Below are 15,248 nucleotides of genomic sequence, written 5' to 3' on the forward strand. Positions count from 1 at the left end.
GTTGTTGGAGTGTTTCATGCCTTAGTAATACGTGGAGTAAGAGTGTAAGAATGAAGAGCCACCACCGATGTAGAAAAACTTTCTATGGTTTTTAACTTAAGATAATTTTTGGGTGAAGGTTGAAGGAACGTAAATTATGAATGGTGATTAAACTTTGATTTTATAGAAGGGGAATTTGAAAAGATTTAGAAGATCATGCTGACGTATTGTGATCATCATGTCAAAAAAAAGTAGCCGAAATTCTCAATCCTCAAATATAATCATTTTATTCTTATCATTTCTTTAAAAAATAATCATTGGAACCTTTTGAATTGTCAACACTACTCATAATGAATCATCAGTAAGAACATTAAGAGCAGATGATAATGAAACGAAAATTTTTAAGATGAGCATCAAGGATAAATCATGTTGTAACAGAAATATATTTTACCAAGGAAGAATGGTAGGTAACATCCTAGTCTATGGTTATAATAGAAAGGATCTAGGCCATCTAGTGTAATTTGTAACACATGTATCCTTATATATATATATATATATATATATATATTTGAAGGTTATAACTGTTATTTTTGCATTTTGATGTCCTACACTGAGCGTAGGAGGAAGATGCCATGTGGGGGTTTAATAACTTATGTTGAGCGTAAGTTGAGTTACGCTGAGTGTAGGTACATTGCAACAAAACCCTAATTCTTTGGGTTGTGAAGCCTATTTAAAGGCTCTAACTCTTGAGGCCCTCCCCATGCTCAATCTCCACTCTATTAATCAGTCATATGGAAACCCTAGCCACCTTATGAGAGTTTTGAAGCCTTAAAGTGTTTTTGTGTGCTCTTTGAAGGAAGAAGGTGTTTATAGAACCAAGTGTGATGTTTCAAGGTGTGCAGATATGGGATTTTCAAGCCAACGTTTATCTCCATAAGGTATAAAGTTCCCATCTTGGTGTTCTTTCTTGCTAGTTCTAGTTAGGTTAAGGGGTTATATGCTTTTTGTCCCATAATCTTGGTATTTGAGAGTATGAGTTACTCCAGACCATTTGAATGCCATTTCCAAATGTTTTTGGGGTTGTTGAGTCACAAAAATGAGAGCTTGGTCACACTTATCCATCCATACATAAGTTCTTGATAATTCGAATACTTCATGGACATAGGGTTTAGTTTTATTGCTCTTTGTTGGCAAGAAAATGGATAAAGCCAGAGACTTTATCCATTAGAATGTTCATTTAGTCCACACCTGAAAGTTTGAGGAGCTAACTTTCTCTATTAAGATCTTAATGAGATTTTTGAACATTAGATGGCTACATTGAGCGTAGATTAATCTACGTTAAGAGTAGAGTAGTTTTGGCACGTTATCATCTAGATCTCTATGCTAAGCATATCATAGTTATGGCATGTTTATCATCTAGATCTCTACGTAAGTGTAGAGCAGCATGTACGTTGAACGTAGGTTAACTGAGGGTTGATTATTGACTTTTGACCAGTTTGTGTTTTGGTCAATTGAGTTGGGTATTAGTCTTCGAAGGGAAAAATGGTATTTTTTCCCTTGGAGGTTTAGTTATGAACCAAGACTCATTGATGGTTAGCTATTACATTAATTATTAATTAGGTTTTCATTATAGATATGTTTAGTGTGAGGAATTTGATATGTGCATATTTAGTCATATATTTTGTCTAATATCTGAATACTTTTTGGCTATTTTGTCTCAATTATTGAACAAAAGGTACTTAATTATGTTAAAATTATATTTTCAGTCTAAAAGATATGCTCGAGTTAAAAAGGAAGCGAGACTACTAATTGGAAGCTCGTGAATTAAAGTTAGAATAAATTAAGAAAAAAAGGTGAAAAACTCGGCGAGTTGGTCCTCAACTCGATGAGTTGATGAGAAGATTCGCAAACCATCAGGTGTCTTACCGTACAAGATGTACATGGGTTTTAAGTGATGGACTCGTCGAGTCAGTCAAAGGGACTCGACGAGTTGCCCCTGTTTTCAGAAAACTATATAAAGGACATTATTGCCCGAAACCCTGAGTTTTGTTGGATCTTTTTGGCGACTTATTGGCGAATAGAAGGATTCTTTGAGCTCTGCATTTCAAAGATCAACCCTAGAGATCAATTTGGAAGAGATCGAAAGGCAACACGCATTCTGTTTTCTTAATCTTTTGCATACACTATGTTTGTATCATTGGATTTCATTTTTGAGATGTTAATTGTTGTAGATATGAGCTAAAAACTCATTACTTCTGTTTGGATTAGATAAGCTTAGGAATATGGTTTGATTTTATGGTATTGGATTGATTGGATTTGGTGAATTGTTTTGTTAAGCTTGTTAAAGACCCTTATGTGTTGGCAATAATTATTTTTTGTTAAATATCAAGTCTATTAAGTTGCATGAACATCTTAATTGCTTGTTTCATATGATTTTTGTGAAAACAATATTATATGCCAACTATTAGTGAATATGAACCTAGGATTAACTAGAAAAAAAAGTAAGTTAATGTGTGAGCTTGTGTGATGAACAACCATACAAGATGTTGATTGAATTGATAAATTTAATTAGCTAATATTACAAGTCATACTTGACCTAAATTAAATGCTAGGAAACTTGTTAGTTTAATCAATTGGCAATTGTTTGAATTAATTAGTTTGATAAGGATTAGTAACAGTGAACAAGAATCTAATCACATTAGGAATCGGTAGGCAATGGCAATTTAATCCATTGCACTTGCCATAAAGTCAACCATATGAATAAGTGAGTCGAATCTGAACAGAAGTCTCTTTTATTATTGAGTCTAATTACATTTTATTTCCTTTAGTTGTTAATTGTTTTTCTTTGAGTTTTAGTTAATTGTTTAAGTTTCTAGTCTTGCAAAACTAGAGAAAACCCTTCTTTTTATTACCTATTTTTAGTTAGATCATTCTAGTAGTTAGTTTAATTGTTACCGTTTCCTATGTTTGATACCCTACTTACTTGAACTGTATTACCAATCGATAGGTACACTGCCTTTCGTATGTTTAATTTGTGTTAAAATAGTAGGATTAAAACTAGTGCATCTCACACACATTAGAATTCCAATATCAATAGCTCAAGTATATGAATGTCTTGTTTACAGATTGAGGTGAGTCTTCTCACTATACTATGTAAGTTTTTAGATTGTCTCAGTGACTCTTGCATGAAAGAATATGGTTAAATCACAACGCTTGTAACACCCGTTTTCCAGTATGGATCGATTTAGAGTTTCAAGGAGTCAAAAGGTCGATTTGTGGAGAAAATTGAGTGTCACGACGTAAGCATTGGGTAGTCATGATGTGACAAGGATAAATTGATGGGTTTTAAGCATAAGAACAATCCTATGTGCTCATACAAACCCTAATGCTTGGATCTAGGTTTCTCTAGTGTACATGAAATGAATCCAAGACTTGCATCCCTAGATATAACATGTATAATTCGAAGTTAACATCATAAGAACAGATCTAAGTGTTTACCTCTTTCAATTTGCTTGGAATCCTTTGAATCTTCTTCATCTTGAGCTTAGAGTCATAATTGTAACTCCTCTATTGGTTCACAAACCCCACAAGCAAGAAGGCTATTAAGAGAGAGGAGGAATAACACTAGAAATCGGCCATAGGGTTTTACTTGGTGTCAAGCATCCAAAAATTGCACCCAAAGGCCTCTATTTATAGTGTAGGCTGCTAGGGTTTCAGTCTAAACCCTAATGGACAACTTAGTCACCAAGCAGCCCATAGAACCTTCTAGATTAGGGCCTTTGGACGAAAATATGATGGATCCCCATCATAATTTCGTTCCCCCCTTAGTCCATTAGGTTTCCCAGCCCAAAACTCAACTATCACACTTTTGACAGTTTATGCCCCTTTATTCAATTAATCTCTTTTAGTCACCAAATTAATTCCTAATTAATTTATGACTAATATTAATCAAATAATATGATTTCTCCTTTAATATATTATTCTTATAATATATTAATAAACCATAATATCTTCTGTCACTTTCTTAAATAACCTTGTCAAGTTGCTTTGGTGAAGGCAACCCAAAAGGACCATGCATAACCGGGTCAAGTACATATCAAATATAGTTACGGGCTTAGACACTAATCCAACAGTCTCCCACTTGGATAAGTCTAGTAACTATATCTCACATATGACTTCAGGATCCGATTAGCAATCGTAGCTCTTACACGTCGCTGTCAACTCTGATCAGTAACTCGTCCTTCAGATAAGGGATCGTATAATCCTCTGTTCTAGATATCATGCTTACAATACTTATTGTTCAGCACTTTGTTTCTCAATCTCTGATTTGTTCGACATAGAATTTAGTTGAACACATCAACTTCATTCTGACTGGGCCCGACACATAAGTCAAACCAAATCATCGAGTGGCCAGATATCGCTTTTACCCTCTTAGGATAAAAGGAATAGAAAACTTCGACTTATATGCTTTTATTATTCACTAGCTAAGTCACACACAATAATGCGTTTTATAAAATCAAGTTACTGATGCGTTTTCGCATTATCAATGTATAATCAACTAGTAAACAATAACCATATCTCTAGGTTTAAAGATTATATGATATTATCATCTTGCGATCACTCATAATAAAATAGTGATACCAGCAAGCGGGTTTATTCCAATGCTCAAATCATATTCATAAGCACTCATGAACTTTGTAGCAAACCTTTGCTATGCCCAAAACCTTTTAGACAATCTACAAACAAATTCATGACAGTCTTCATTCATATCTACTTCCAAAATATGAACGACTATGGATTTTTGAATAATCTTATTATTCAGGAAGTCAAAACATGCAAAATTGAAACAACAGATAAATAACCAACATAATATAGTAGCTTTACTCATAAATAACACAACTTTATTTATTCATCAAATGTCAAGTACAAATTATCTATTACACGTTTCTTATCTATCTAATCTAGACTTATATCGTCCTTCAGCCCAATGCTCCTAGCGTGCTGCAAGTGTTTGACCCCTACTCAGTCCCTTCATAAGGGGATCTGTTGGGTTTTCTTCTGACGATACCCTCTTCACAACGAGGAGTCCCCATATTTCCATGCAACCTCACTCTCTCTTCTCCCCTCTCTTTTGATCTCGGCCGAACCCAAACACACACACCCACACTTCACTCAAAAATCCTCTCAAGAAAACTCTCTCCACTCCTCTCTATACTTTCGAGATCTAGAAGGCCTTCAAGGAAATTCTCCACAAAACTCATCATCTAAGGTAAGATATTTCTTAGATCCATAATCTAGCTACTTCTTTCATCAAAAAACACCTCTTCAAATTCATGATCTTGCATCTTAGAACCCACTAAGTTCAAGATCCATCCAAGGAACTTGCTAGGGCCAAAAATAGCACCAAACTTCTCCAAATCTTCTTCAAAAACCGAAACCACACTCAAGGTGAGCTTCATACCCCCTTTCTTTTGGGTTTTTATGAGTTTTATGGGGGAGAATACAAGAAAATGTGTAGATCTATGTGTATATGTATGCTATGTATGATTTGATGCATGTATGTGTGTGATTTCATGTGTTTTGTGATGTATATGTTACCAAGAAGGGGTGTAAACCCGAGATCTAAGACATGAGAAAGGAAACAAACATAACCTAAGCTATCTTACACTAAACAAATCAAGAATAATAGCTTATAAGGTCATGATGAACATATTCTAACATAGAACTCATTTTTGGGCTTAAATTGTCAAAAATACAAATTTGGGGTAAAAATCAACAAGTCACGATTTTCTGAATGTTTAAAAGGGTTAAAACAGTTTCCATAAACATTTTTCTGAACATTAGGAATTTTTAGGGGCTTAAAATGTAAAATTTTAGCTTAATGGGCTAAATATGGGCTTCTCGGCCCATTAAGCCTCAAAATGCGAAAAATGATAAGTTGAGGGGCTGAAAATGTAACTTTCCGTAAAACAGAGGGTAATTAGCATAAAAATATGTTTTTAAGGGTCAAAAATGCTTTTCACTATCAAAAGGGACCAAAAATGTAAACTTTTTAAATTTTGGGCCAAAACTGTAAAAGTTGTGAAAAATGGGTTCCTAACCGAGAAACATTATTTCGAAGGGGCTGAAGCTGTCAACAACGTAAAATTTGGGTTAAAATCGTGTTTTCAACAATTATAATGCAAAAGTGTCAAGAAAAGGGTTTTAAGGACTAAAAATGAAATTCTTTTGTATAAAAGGACCAAAAGTGTTATTTTTATAAAAGAAGGGAAGTGAAAAGAGTTAAACTCTATTTTCAAACAAATCAATTCAAAAGACAAGATTCACGACTACCAACAAAATGGAAAACAAATACACTCTCAATAACAATTATCGTTATAAACGAATTGATTCGGTCTCGAATCAATAACAAAACAAAACCGTTAAACCAAAGCCATTCGTTAAACACATGATAACTATGATGAGCTAACTTACAAATTTTGGGCTTGAAAGTTTCAAATCATGTTTGTTGGGCCTTGCTAGCCCATTAACATGATCTTTGGGCCCAAAGGGAATATGCTTATGTGTAATTGGGCCTCCTATGACCCGATTTCATGTAAAAGGACTTTCGCTGGCTCTAATGTGCTATCGGGCCCTATTGGCCCATTAGTACTGCTAGTAAGGTCGAGAAGTCAAATGCGAGTCGGGCCAACGCGTCTTTCGCATTTCCGATAGCCTTAAATAACACATGGGAATAACGGGACTTCGTACTCTCCTTTCTCTTTGGTTGTTGGGCTTATGAGAAATCAAAGTAAACAGATTCAGGGCGTTAAACAAGAGTAATTAGGGTGGGTGGATTAAGTGAGTAGTAACGGCCGACGCCTTTAAGGATCGTTCGTAATCTGTAGTTATAAACTGGTCATTTTCTTTAATGCGTGATTATAACAACTCACAAACCTTAATTAATCCAACGCCACCCGAGAAATCAAAATCATTCGACGTAACGGTATAACAATAGAGAAATCATTGTATTTTATGTATTGGGAAAACATCGGGTTTTCCTGGGAAGTTCAACATTTTCACTTACGCGATCTATACAAAAGTTCAACAATTATACATGTTTTTGAAAAATCAACGAGCATATATTTATGGATCTTCACACGTTTTTCTTTTACAATAATCTTTTCAGAAAATATCGGATTTTCTGGGTTTTACAAACTACTTTAAATCATTTTACTACAACATTACTTATGAACTCACCAACATTTCATATGTTGACGTTTTTCAAAAATGACTTGTATTCTCAGGTGGCAGGTAAACCGAAGAATAAGTACCAAATAATGTTAGGGTGTTTGCTTATGATATCCACCAGACAATTTTTGTTATGAAGTTGTAATGACTAAAACTATGTACTGGATGTAAACAATATCGGTTGTATTATTTTAATGCAATTGTGATGATTTATGTTATGCTTCATGCATATTCATTGTGATGGTATTCAATTTAAGTCACAAGAGCCCTCGAATGTTTCCGCCATCTGATTCGGGGGCGTGACACTTTTCATTATAGTAAAATGTTGTTTGTACCGAAACCTTTGTTATCATATTATGGAATATGTATGCATGTTTTCCAAGAAAATCCAATATTTTCTAACATGTTTGTTGATTTCTGTGTAAAGATATTTCCAATTGAAAACCCTGGCTATTACCAGTATGTAGTGTATGTTCTGTTTGAAACCCTGGTTACCCACCAGTATGTAATATATATTCTATTTGAAAACCCAGGTTACCACCAGTAAGTAAAGTAGTGTATGTTCTGTTTGAAACCATGGCTACCTACCAGTATGTAATATATGTTCTATTTGAAAACCCTAGTTACCACCAGTAAGTAAAGTAGTTTTATTACTTAAAATAAAACCGTAGAAGAAAGGAATCCCGTAAACAAAAGGTTAGTTGATACTATTGTGAGTTCGTATAACAATACTAATATGACCAATGAACCTCCTTGACATTTCTTCAGGCGTCGTACGTTTACAAAACTTGTCACCCCAGGCGTGCCCGCCTAACTGTAGCTAATAGTTCAGGTGTGGGATTGTCAGTCCCGAATAGATCTATTCACAAATTTCACACTCTCCCTCCAGGAGACTCTGGTTATACTAACGGAGAGGATTTATTGGTACCCCGAAGGGCATGACGAAGATAAGTCTCACAATCCTGTATTAACTAGTTTACGTGTTGTTTTGTTGTTCTCAAGTTCAAAATCGATGTATACGTAGTAGAGTATAAATAATTATACACAAAATAATTATTTAGTAAGTGACTCTTGTTGTCTGTATGGATAAACTAAAGTTGTCATAGTTTATATGTTTGGCTTTGCACATAGTTTATTTTTGTAAAACTGGTAAGGAAATCCCCAAACTATACCTATTATAGTTTGACAGGTAAGTTATGTTCATGTACCGTTCTGAAAACTATGAAATCATGTTTAGAAAACGTCCCTTATGCTCCGCATTTTACAAAAGGGATAAAGTATTAAAACCATTATAATTGCATTAGTTTTTTTTAAGTTGTGAAAACCTTTATGTTTGGCTTGTATCCCCCCCTGAAAAACGTTGTCAAAGCTTATAAAAGTGTAGGGATATAAACTCATTGTTTGACGTAGGATTATGGTGTACGATCGGTTATGAGCGTTGAGTGTCAGCTGATGTTTCGTACGCAAGTGGGTCCTATCAGTCTATGGTAACACGTATACGTATTAGATTAGAGTGTTTCATGACAAAACATGATGGGAAACCACCCTAACGACCTTGATACACTAGCACTAATTGTTGGATCCATAAATAGTCAACTAGGGAGTGTATGGTCACAAAATCACGGATTTTGATGTGTGTGCGGCCAAAGAGTGCGGCCAGGAAGTGTGTGTGGCTGCACACAGGAGTATGCGGTCGTACAGAGGTGCGTGCGGCTGTACACAGGAGTGTGCGGCCGTACACTCCTCAATTATGCTCCAAAGTCGATTTTTGAGGTGTTCTAGGGTTCAAACCAAGTCTAACTCGAATATAGGGGGCCAAACTCTCACTTTGGAGGGTCTTTGGGGTGTGCACGGCCACCATATGAAGGTGTGCGGTCGTACACCTTCAAGTGATGAAGAACACGAAGAACAATGAAGAGTTTTGGGCTTAGATTAAGGGTTCTTACTAGATAATAAGTTGAATGATGGAGTACTTCACGTTTTTGAGACCCTTAGAGTGTTCTTGAAGGATTTTTCTAGAGAGAGAAAGTAGAGAGAGAAGTAGAGTGCAACCAAAGAGGGAAAAGAGTGAATGAAGGGGTGACCCTCTATATATGGGGGTGAGTATGCGGCTTGGGGATGGGTGTGCGGCCGCACACCCATGTGTGCGGCCGTACACACCTCTCATGAGTGTGTATAGCTCGGTTTTGCTTCTATACGACATGTGGACTCATTCCTAAACTCATTCCTAGCTGTTCTCTCGCTTAGAACTCTTAAACGAACCCTTAAACGACGTTAAAAGATAATTGAATCGAGTTAGACATTGATATAGTTGACCAATCATACAAGGTGGAAGTTCCGGGTTGTCACACTATCCTATCCGTTCGTCTAACGACCCTCCACCAGTCAAGCAAGCGGTGGGTGTGAGTGTACACCTATTAAGCGTCATTTTATAGGTAGCAACCCTATACCCACCTTATAGACCGGCTTCGTGAATGAGGCCTACTAGCGATAAGACTAGCTTTATTCTTATACATATATATATATATATATATATATATATATATATATATATATATATATATATATATATATATATAATCTTATAATAGATAAAGTATAAGGTTGATTTTTAAACTTGTAAAAATCTAAGGGTTGAAATTTAAAACTTTCAATAATTAAACTTTTAATCAAAGAATTTAAATTTCAAAACTTGAGGGCAAGTTTTGAACTTTTCAAAACACAAGGGATCAAATAACAAATAATATAAATCAAACAATTAATTTAGTGATTATCTATATTTGACCTAATTGAATTTCTTTCAAGATAAGTTACCCAATTAGTTCAAATAATCAATTTTAATCATATAAGGAATTTATTATCTAATCAATTGGTAATTATCTTGTGTTTTAGGAAGGATAATCTTTCAATAACAATAAAGTTCATATTTTATCAGTTTAAAACATATATGGCAATTATCCTTAAGCAAAACAGCAAGAAAATCCGAAAATTCCACTGTCAGACGCTCCGACTCGCCGAGTCACTCACTGGGCTCGCCGAGTCCATGAAGTGACTTTCCGAGTGTCACACCCCCAAACCAAGGATGGCGGAAACGTCCAGGGGTGGAGGACTTCATGTACAGTATCACAACAACGTGTATAATAGTGCTCAAAGTAAATACAACCATCATAAATATAATTGAAAAAGTTACACCAAAGTATATGTTTACATGTTCCAAAATCAATTACATTATGATGACAAAAATAAATTATTGACGGTTTAACGTCCCATCCTCAAAGCGCTGAAGTTTTCCTGTGTCACTGATTTCCTGAGAATACAAGTAGTTTTGAAAAAGTGTCAACAATTAAGTTGGTGAGTTCATAAGAGTTTTGTTTGAAGTAGAAACCGTTTTCCTTGTAAAATCGATAGAGTTTGATTTCCAGAAAATCCGATATTTTCTTAGTTAAGTGTGGACAGACTATTCCTATATGATGCGTTAATGAATGACCCGTAGATTTCCCCTATAATCGTCCAGCGTATATAAGTTATATAAGATTTAAGTTAGATAAAACGTTGAATATAGTGGGTCTGCCCTAGGTCCACAACCCAACGAGGAACAAGAGATGAGGCGGGCACCACCAATTCTAAGCCAATCAAGACTAATTTCTTATATGACTCAAGCATATACGCTCAACGATTATAGTTGAAGTCTAACAATTCTAGATGAAATATAGTTTTAATATCATAACAACTATTTTATGTGAACCTGGTACTTTGGAATGTACCCCATTTGTAGTTAAAAACCCGGTACTTTGTATCTGTACCCCTTTTTGTAAAAAACCTGGTACTTTGGAATGTACCCCATTTGTAGTTAAAAACCCGGTACTTTGTATCTGTACCCCTTTTTGTATAAAACCCGGTACTTTGTATTTGTACCCCTTTTTGTATAAAAACCCGGTACTTTGGAATGTACCCCATTTATGTGAAAACCCGGTACTTTGGAATGTACCCTACTCGTGTGAAAACCTTTTGTAATGTAATGATCATAAACTATACCTATTATAGTTTATCAAAATGTTTGAAATGTACATGCAACCTAACTATACTTATTATAGTTTAGTATGTTTATTTGTGGTGTATTTGAACCCTTTCTATGTAAGTCAAATGTATAGTACAATATAGCTATGTTTATCTTGCTTTGTTTTGTACTAATGGTTATGATGGATGATTCTTATAATTTCAGTAAGTAATTTTCCTATTATATAAATATATCATTACAAGAAATACATGTAATATATGAAGTCATCAAAGATTTAACACTTTGCTCAACATGTTACAAAGTGTTTTGAAAGTTAGAAGCTGTTAACTAACTCTTAACCTTTCTGCACTGTTTTAGAAAAATCATAGAAAAATAATACGAAGTCAAAAACTAGATCCGTAAATTCTGAGAGTTCCTAAATTGTGTCTAGTTTGCTCATAATTTTTATCATGATTTTTGGAAGCCTTTAACTTGTATTAAAATGCTCATATTCACAGACTGGTCCGGACTTGTGTTTGAAAAGACAGACTGTTTTGTAAAAATCACCATAAATTGTAGAAAAATCGTGTGGAGATGTGCAAGTAGTCATTTTAAAGCTAAGAAGTGGAACTACTTGTACCTAAAACAGTTTTGAAAACTAAAATGTTTAAGTTGTCCAAAACAGTCCGTGAATGGAGTTGAACTTTTCTGATGAAGGCTGTTAGAAAAGTTTAGTTATGTTCTTGGTGTTTTAACTTGTATTCCCCCTCTAAAAACTTGAGAAAACATGAAAATGTAGGGGTATGAACTCAACTTGAGTGATTTCAGAAGATGGATGATTGAGAAAAGAAGTGTTCAACTCAAAAACACTCGGGAGATGCTTGAAGATTTGAGGAGCTAATCAACAAATATGGCGATATTTGTGTAAGCAATCAATGATTTGAGTAGAATCAAGTGTAATAATCACAAGGATGATGAATTATACTTACCAAGAGAAGAATAAAGCTTGAAAATCAGCCTTGGAGTCTTGAAATAGAGAGAAAAAGTTTGAGAGAAAAGTTGTGTTTGATTTTTGGTGAAATGAGAGCAAGTGAAAAAAATGAGGAGAGAGGTTGAGTGTCCAGCTCTCAAAAACGTGGGGATGGCTTGTGAGTGAGGTAAAAAGGACAAGGAAGTGACAAGGTATGGTGGGGAGGAGTGTGGGTTAGTCATGGAGTAGGTATGGTGGTTGCTTGTGTCATAGAATAAAGGAAAGTCAACACTCCACCTCTTGTACTTCACCCACTCTTTTTGGATAAGGTTTTATCCTTAAAAACGTGATAAATCATTAATTATGGGTCCTTATATGTTAAAATAAAGTTTTTGGTGAAAATACCACGTTAAAACAATTAAAAACGAAGCTAAAATGCGAAACTACTCGAAAACCGGGAGAAAAGAAGCTTCCCAGCGAGACCTCTCGGTCCTGGCCGAGGTTCGGTCCTCCTGAGGCTGGGCGAGAAGCGAAGCGGAGCAGATCAGCAAGCGAGGGTCAGGCTCGGTCCGAAGGGTCAGAAGCGAGGAGACCGAAGTGAACAGTACCTTCGGGTTCGGGTGTGTGTGCGCGAGGTTCGGTCCTGAGAGGACCCTTCGGGTTCAGTTCTGAGAAGGCTCTCGGGTTCGGCTCTTCCAGCTTCGGTTCATAGCAGGTTCGATCCCTATAGGGACCTTCGGTTCTAAGAGGACTTTCGGCCCTAAGAGGGGTTTCGGGTCCTTAAGAGGGGTTTCGGGTCCTCAAACTTATTGTACTCATTTTTACCCCGTTTTAAGCCGTTTTTTACTCAGTTAAGGGTCGGAATGACCCGAATGACTTCAAAAAGTTACGGAAACTTTTGAGAGAGATTTGGGAGAGATTTCACATACAAAGAGATATTTGGGAGAGATTTCACATACTTAGAGAGATTTGGGAGAGATTTGACATTCTTGGAGAGATTTCACATACAAAGAGATATTTGGGAGAGATTCCACATACTTAGAGAGATTTGGGAGAGATTTGACATTTTTGGAGAGATTTCACATACTTAGAGATATTTGGGAGAGATTCCACATACTTAGAGAGATTTGGGAGAGACTTTCGATAAGAAGAGATAGAGTGGAAACGATTGAGAGAGGTTTCATTTGTGACCTTTTTGAGTGTCCGACTTCGCAATGCAAGGTCCGTAAACCCCGTTAAGCCTTGTTTAAGGATCTTACACACTCCCGATGAGTATGCAACTTTGTTTTATCGGTTTGGCTCGTCACCTACCACAATTTTAGGTTAAGGAGATCTAGATGTACGTACTTTTCGATTTATGATCTCTCATTAGAATAGCGAGTTGTTTAGTAATTACATAACGTAAGCCCTAGTACACAAGGGTTAGTTGAGTTGACTGGTTTGACTTATTGACTTTATTTGACTTTGAATTGACCAGAATTTGACGATTGTCACACCGAGTCAGTTCGAATAGAGGGCCAAAAAACGATTTTCAGCAAATAAGCAGTTGTAGCATCACATACAACAAAAACCAATCAAGGCTCTGATACAACTGATGAGTTTTATGCATAAGAACAATCATATGTGCTCATACAAACCCTAATACTTGGATCTAGGTTTCTCTATTATACATGCAATGAATCCAAGACTTGCAACCCTAGATCTAACATGTATAATTCGAAATTAACATCATAAGAACAGATCTAAGTGTTTACATCTTTCAATTTGCTTGGAATCCTTTGAATCTTCTTGATCTTGAGCTTAGAGTCACAATTGTAACTCCTCTAATGGTTCACAAACCCCACAAACAAGAAGGCTATTAAGAGAGAGGAGGAATAACACTAGAAATCGGCCATAGGGTTTTACTTGGTGTCAAGCATCCGAAAATTGCACCTAAAGGCCTCTATTTATAGTGTAAGCTGCTAGGGTTTCAATCTAAACCCTAATGGACAGCTTAGTCACCAAGCAGCCCATAGAACCTTCTATATTAGGGCCTTTGGACGAAAATATGATGGATCCCCATCATAATTTCGTTCCCCCTTAGTCCATTAGGTTTCCCAGCCCAAAACTCAACTATCACACTTTTGACAGTTTATGCCCTTTTATTCAATTAATCTCTTTTAGTCACCAAATTAATTCCTAATTAATTTATGACTAATATTAATCAAATAATATGATTTCTCCTTTAATATATTATTCTTATAATATATTAATAAACCATAATATCTTTTGTCACTTTCTTAAATAACCTTGTCAAGTTGCTTTGGTGAAGGCAACCCAAAAGGACCATGCATAACCGGGTCAAGTACATACCAAATATAGTTACGGGCTTAAACACTAGTCCAACAGTCTCCCACTTGGATAAGTCTAGTAACTATATCTCACATATGACTTCAGGATCCGATTAGCAATCGTAGCTCTTACACGTCGCTGTCAACTCTGATCAATAACTCGTCCTTCAGATAAGGGATCGTATAATCCTCTGTTCTAGATATCATGCTTACAATACTTATTGTTCAGCACTTTGTTTCTCAATCTCTGATTTGTTCGACATAGAATTTAGTTGAACACATCAACTTCATTCTGACTGGGCCCGACACATAAGTCAAACCAAATCATCGAGTGGCCAGATATCGCTTTTACCCTCTTAGGATAAAAGGAATAGAAAACTTCGACTTATATGCTTTTATTATTCACTAGCTAAGTCACACACAATAATGCGTTTTATAAAATCAAGTTACTGATGCGTTTTCGCATTATCAATGTATAATCAACTAGTAAACAATAACCATATCTCTAGGTTTAAAGATTATATGATATTATCATCTTGCGATCACTCATAATAAAATAGTGATACCAGCAAGCGGGTTTATTCCAATGCTCAAATCATATTCATAAGCACTCATGAACTTTGTAGCAAACCTTTGCTATGCCCAAAACCTTTTAGACAATCTACAAACAAATTCATGACAGTCTTCATTCATATCTACTTCCAAAATATGAACGACTGTGGATTGTTTGAATAATCTTATT

This window comes from Lactuca serriola, chromosome 4 (assembly GCF_051521515.1).
Source record: "Lactuca serriola cultivar US96UC23 chromosome 4, Lser_US96UC23_V15, whole genome shotgun sequence".
NCBI lineage: Eukaryota > Viridiplantae > Streptophyta > Magnoliopsida > Asterales > Asteraceae > Lactuca > Lactuca serriola.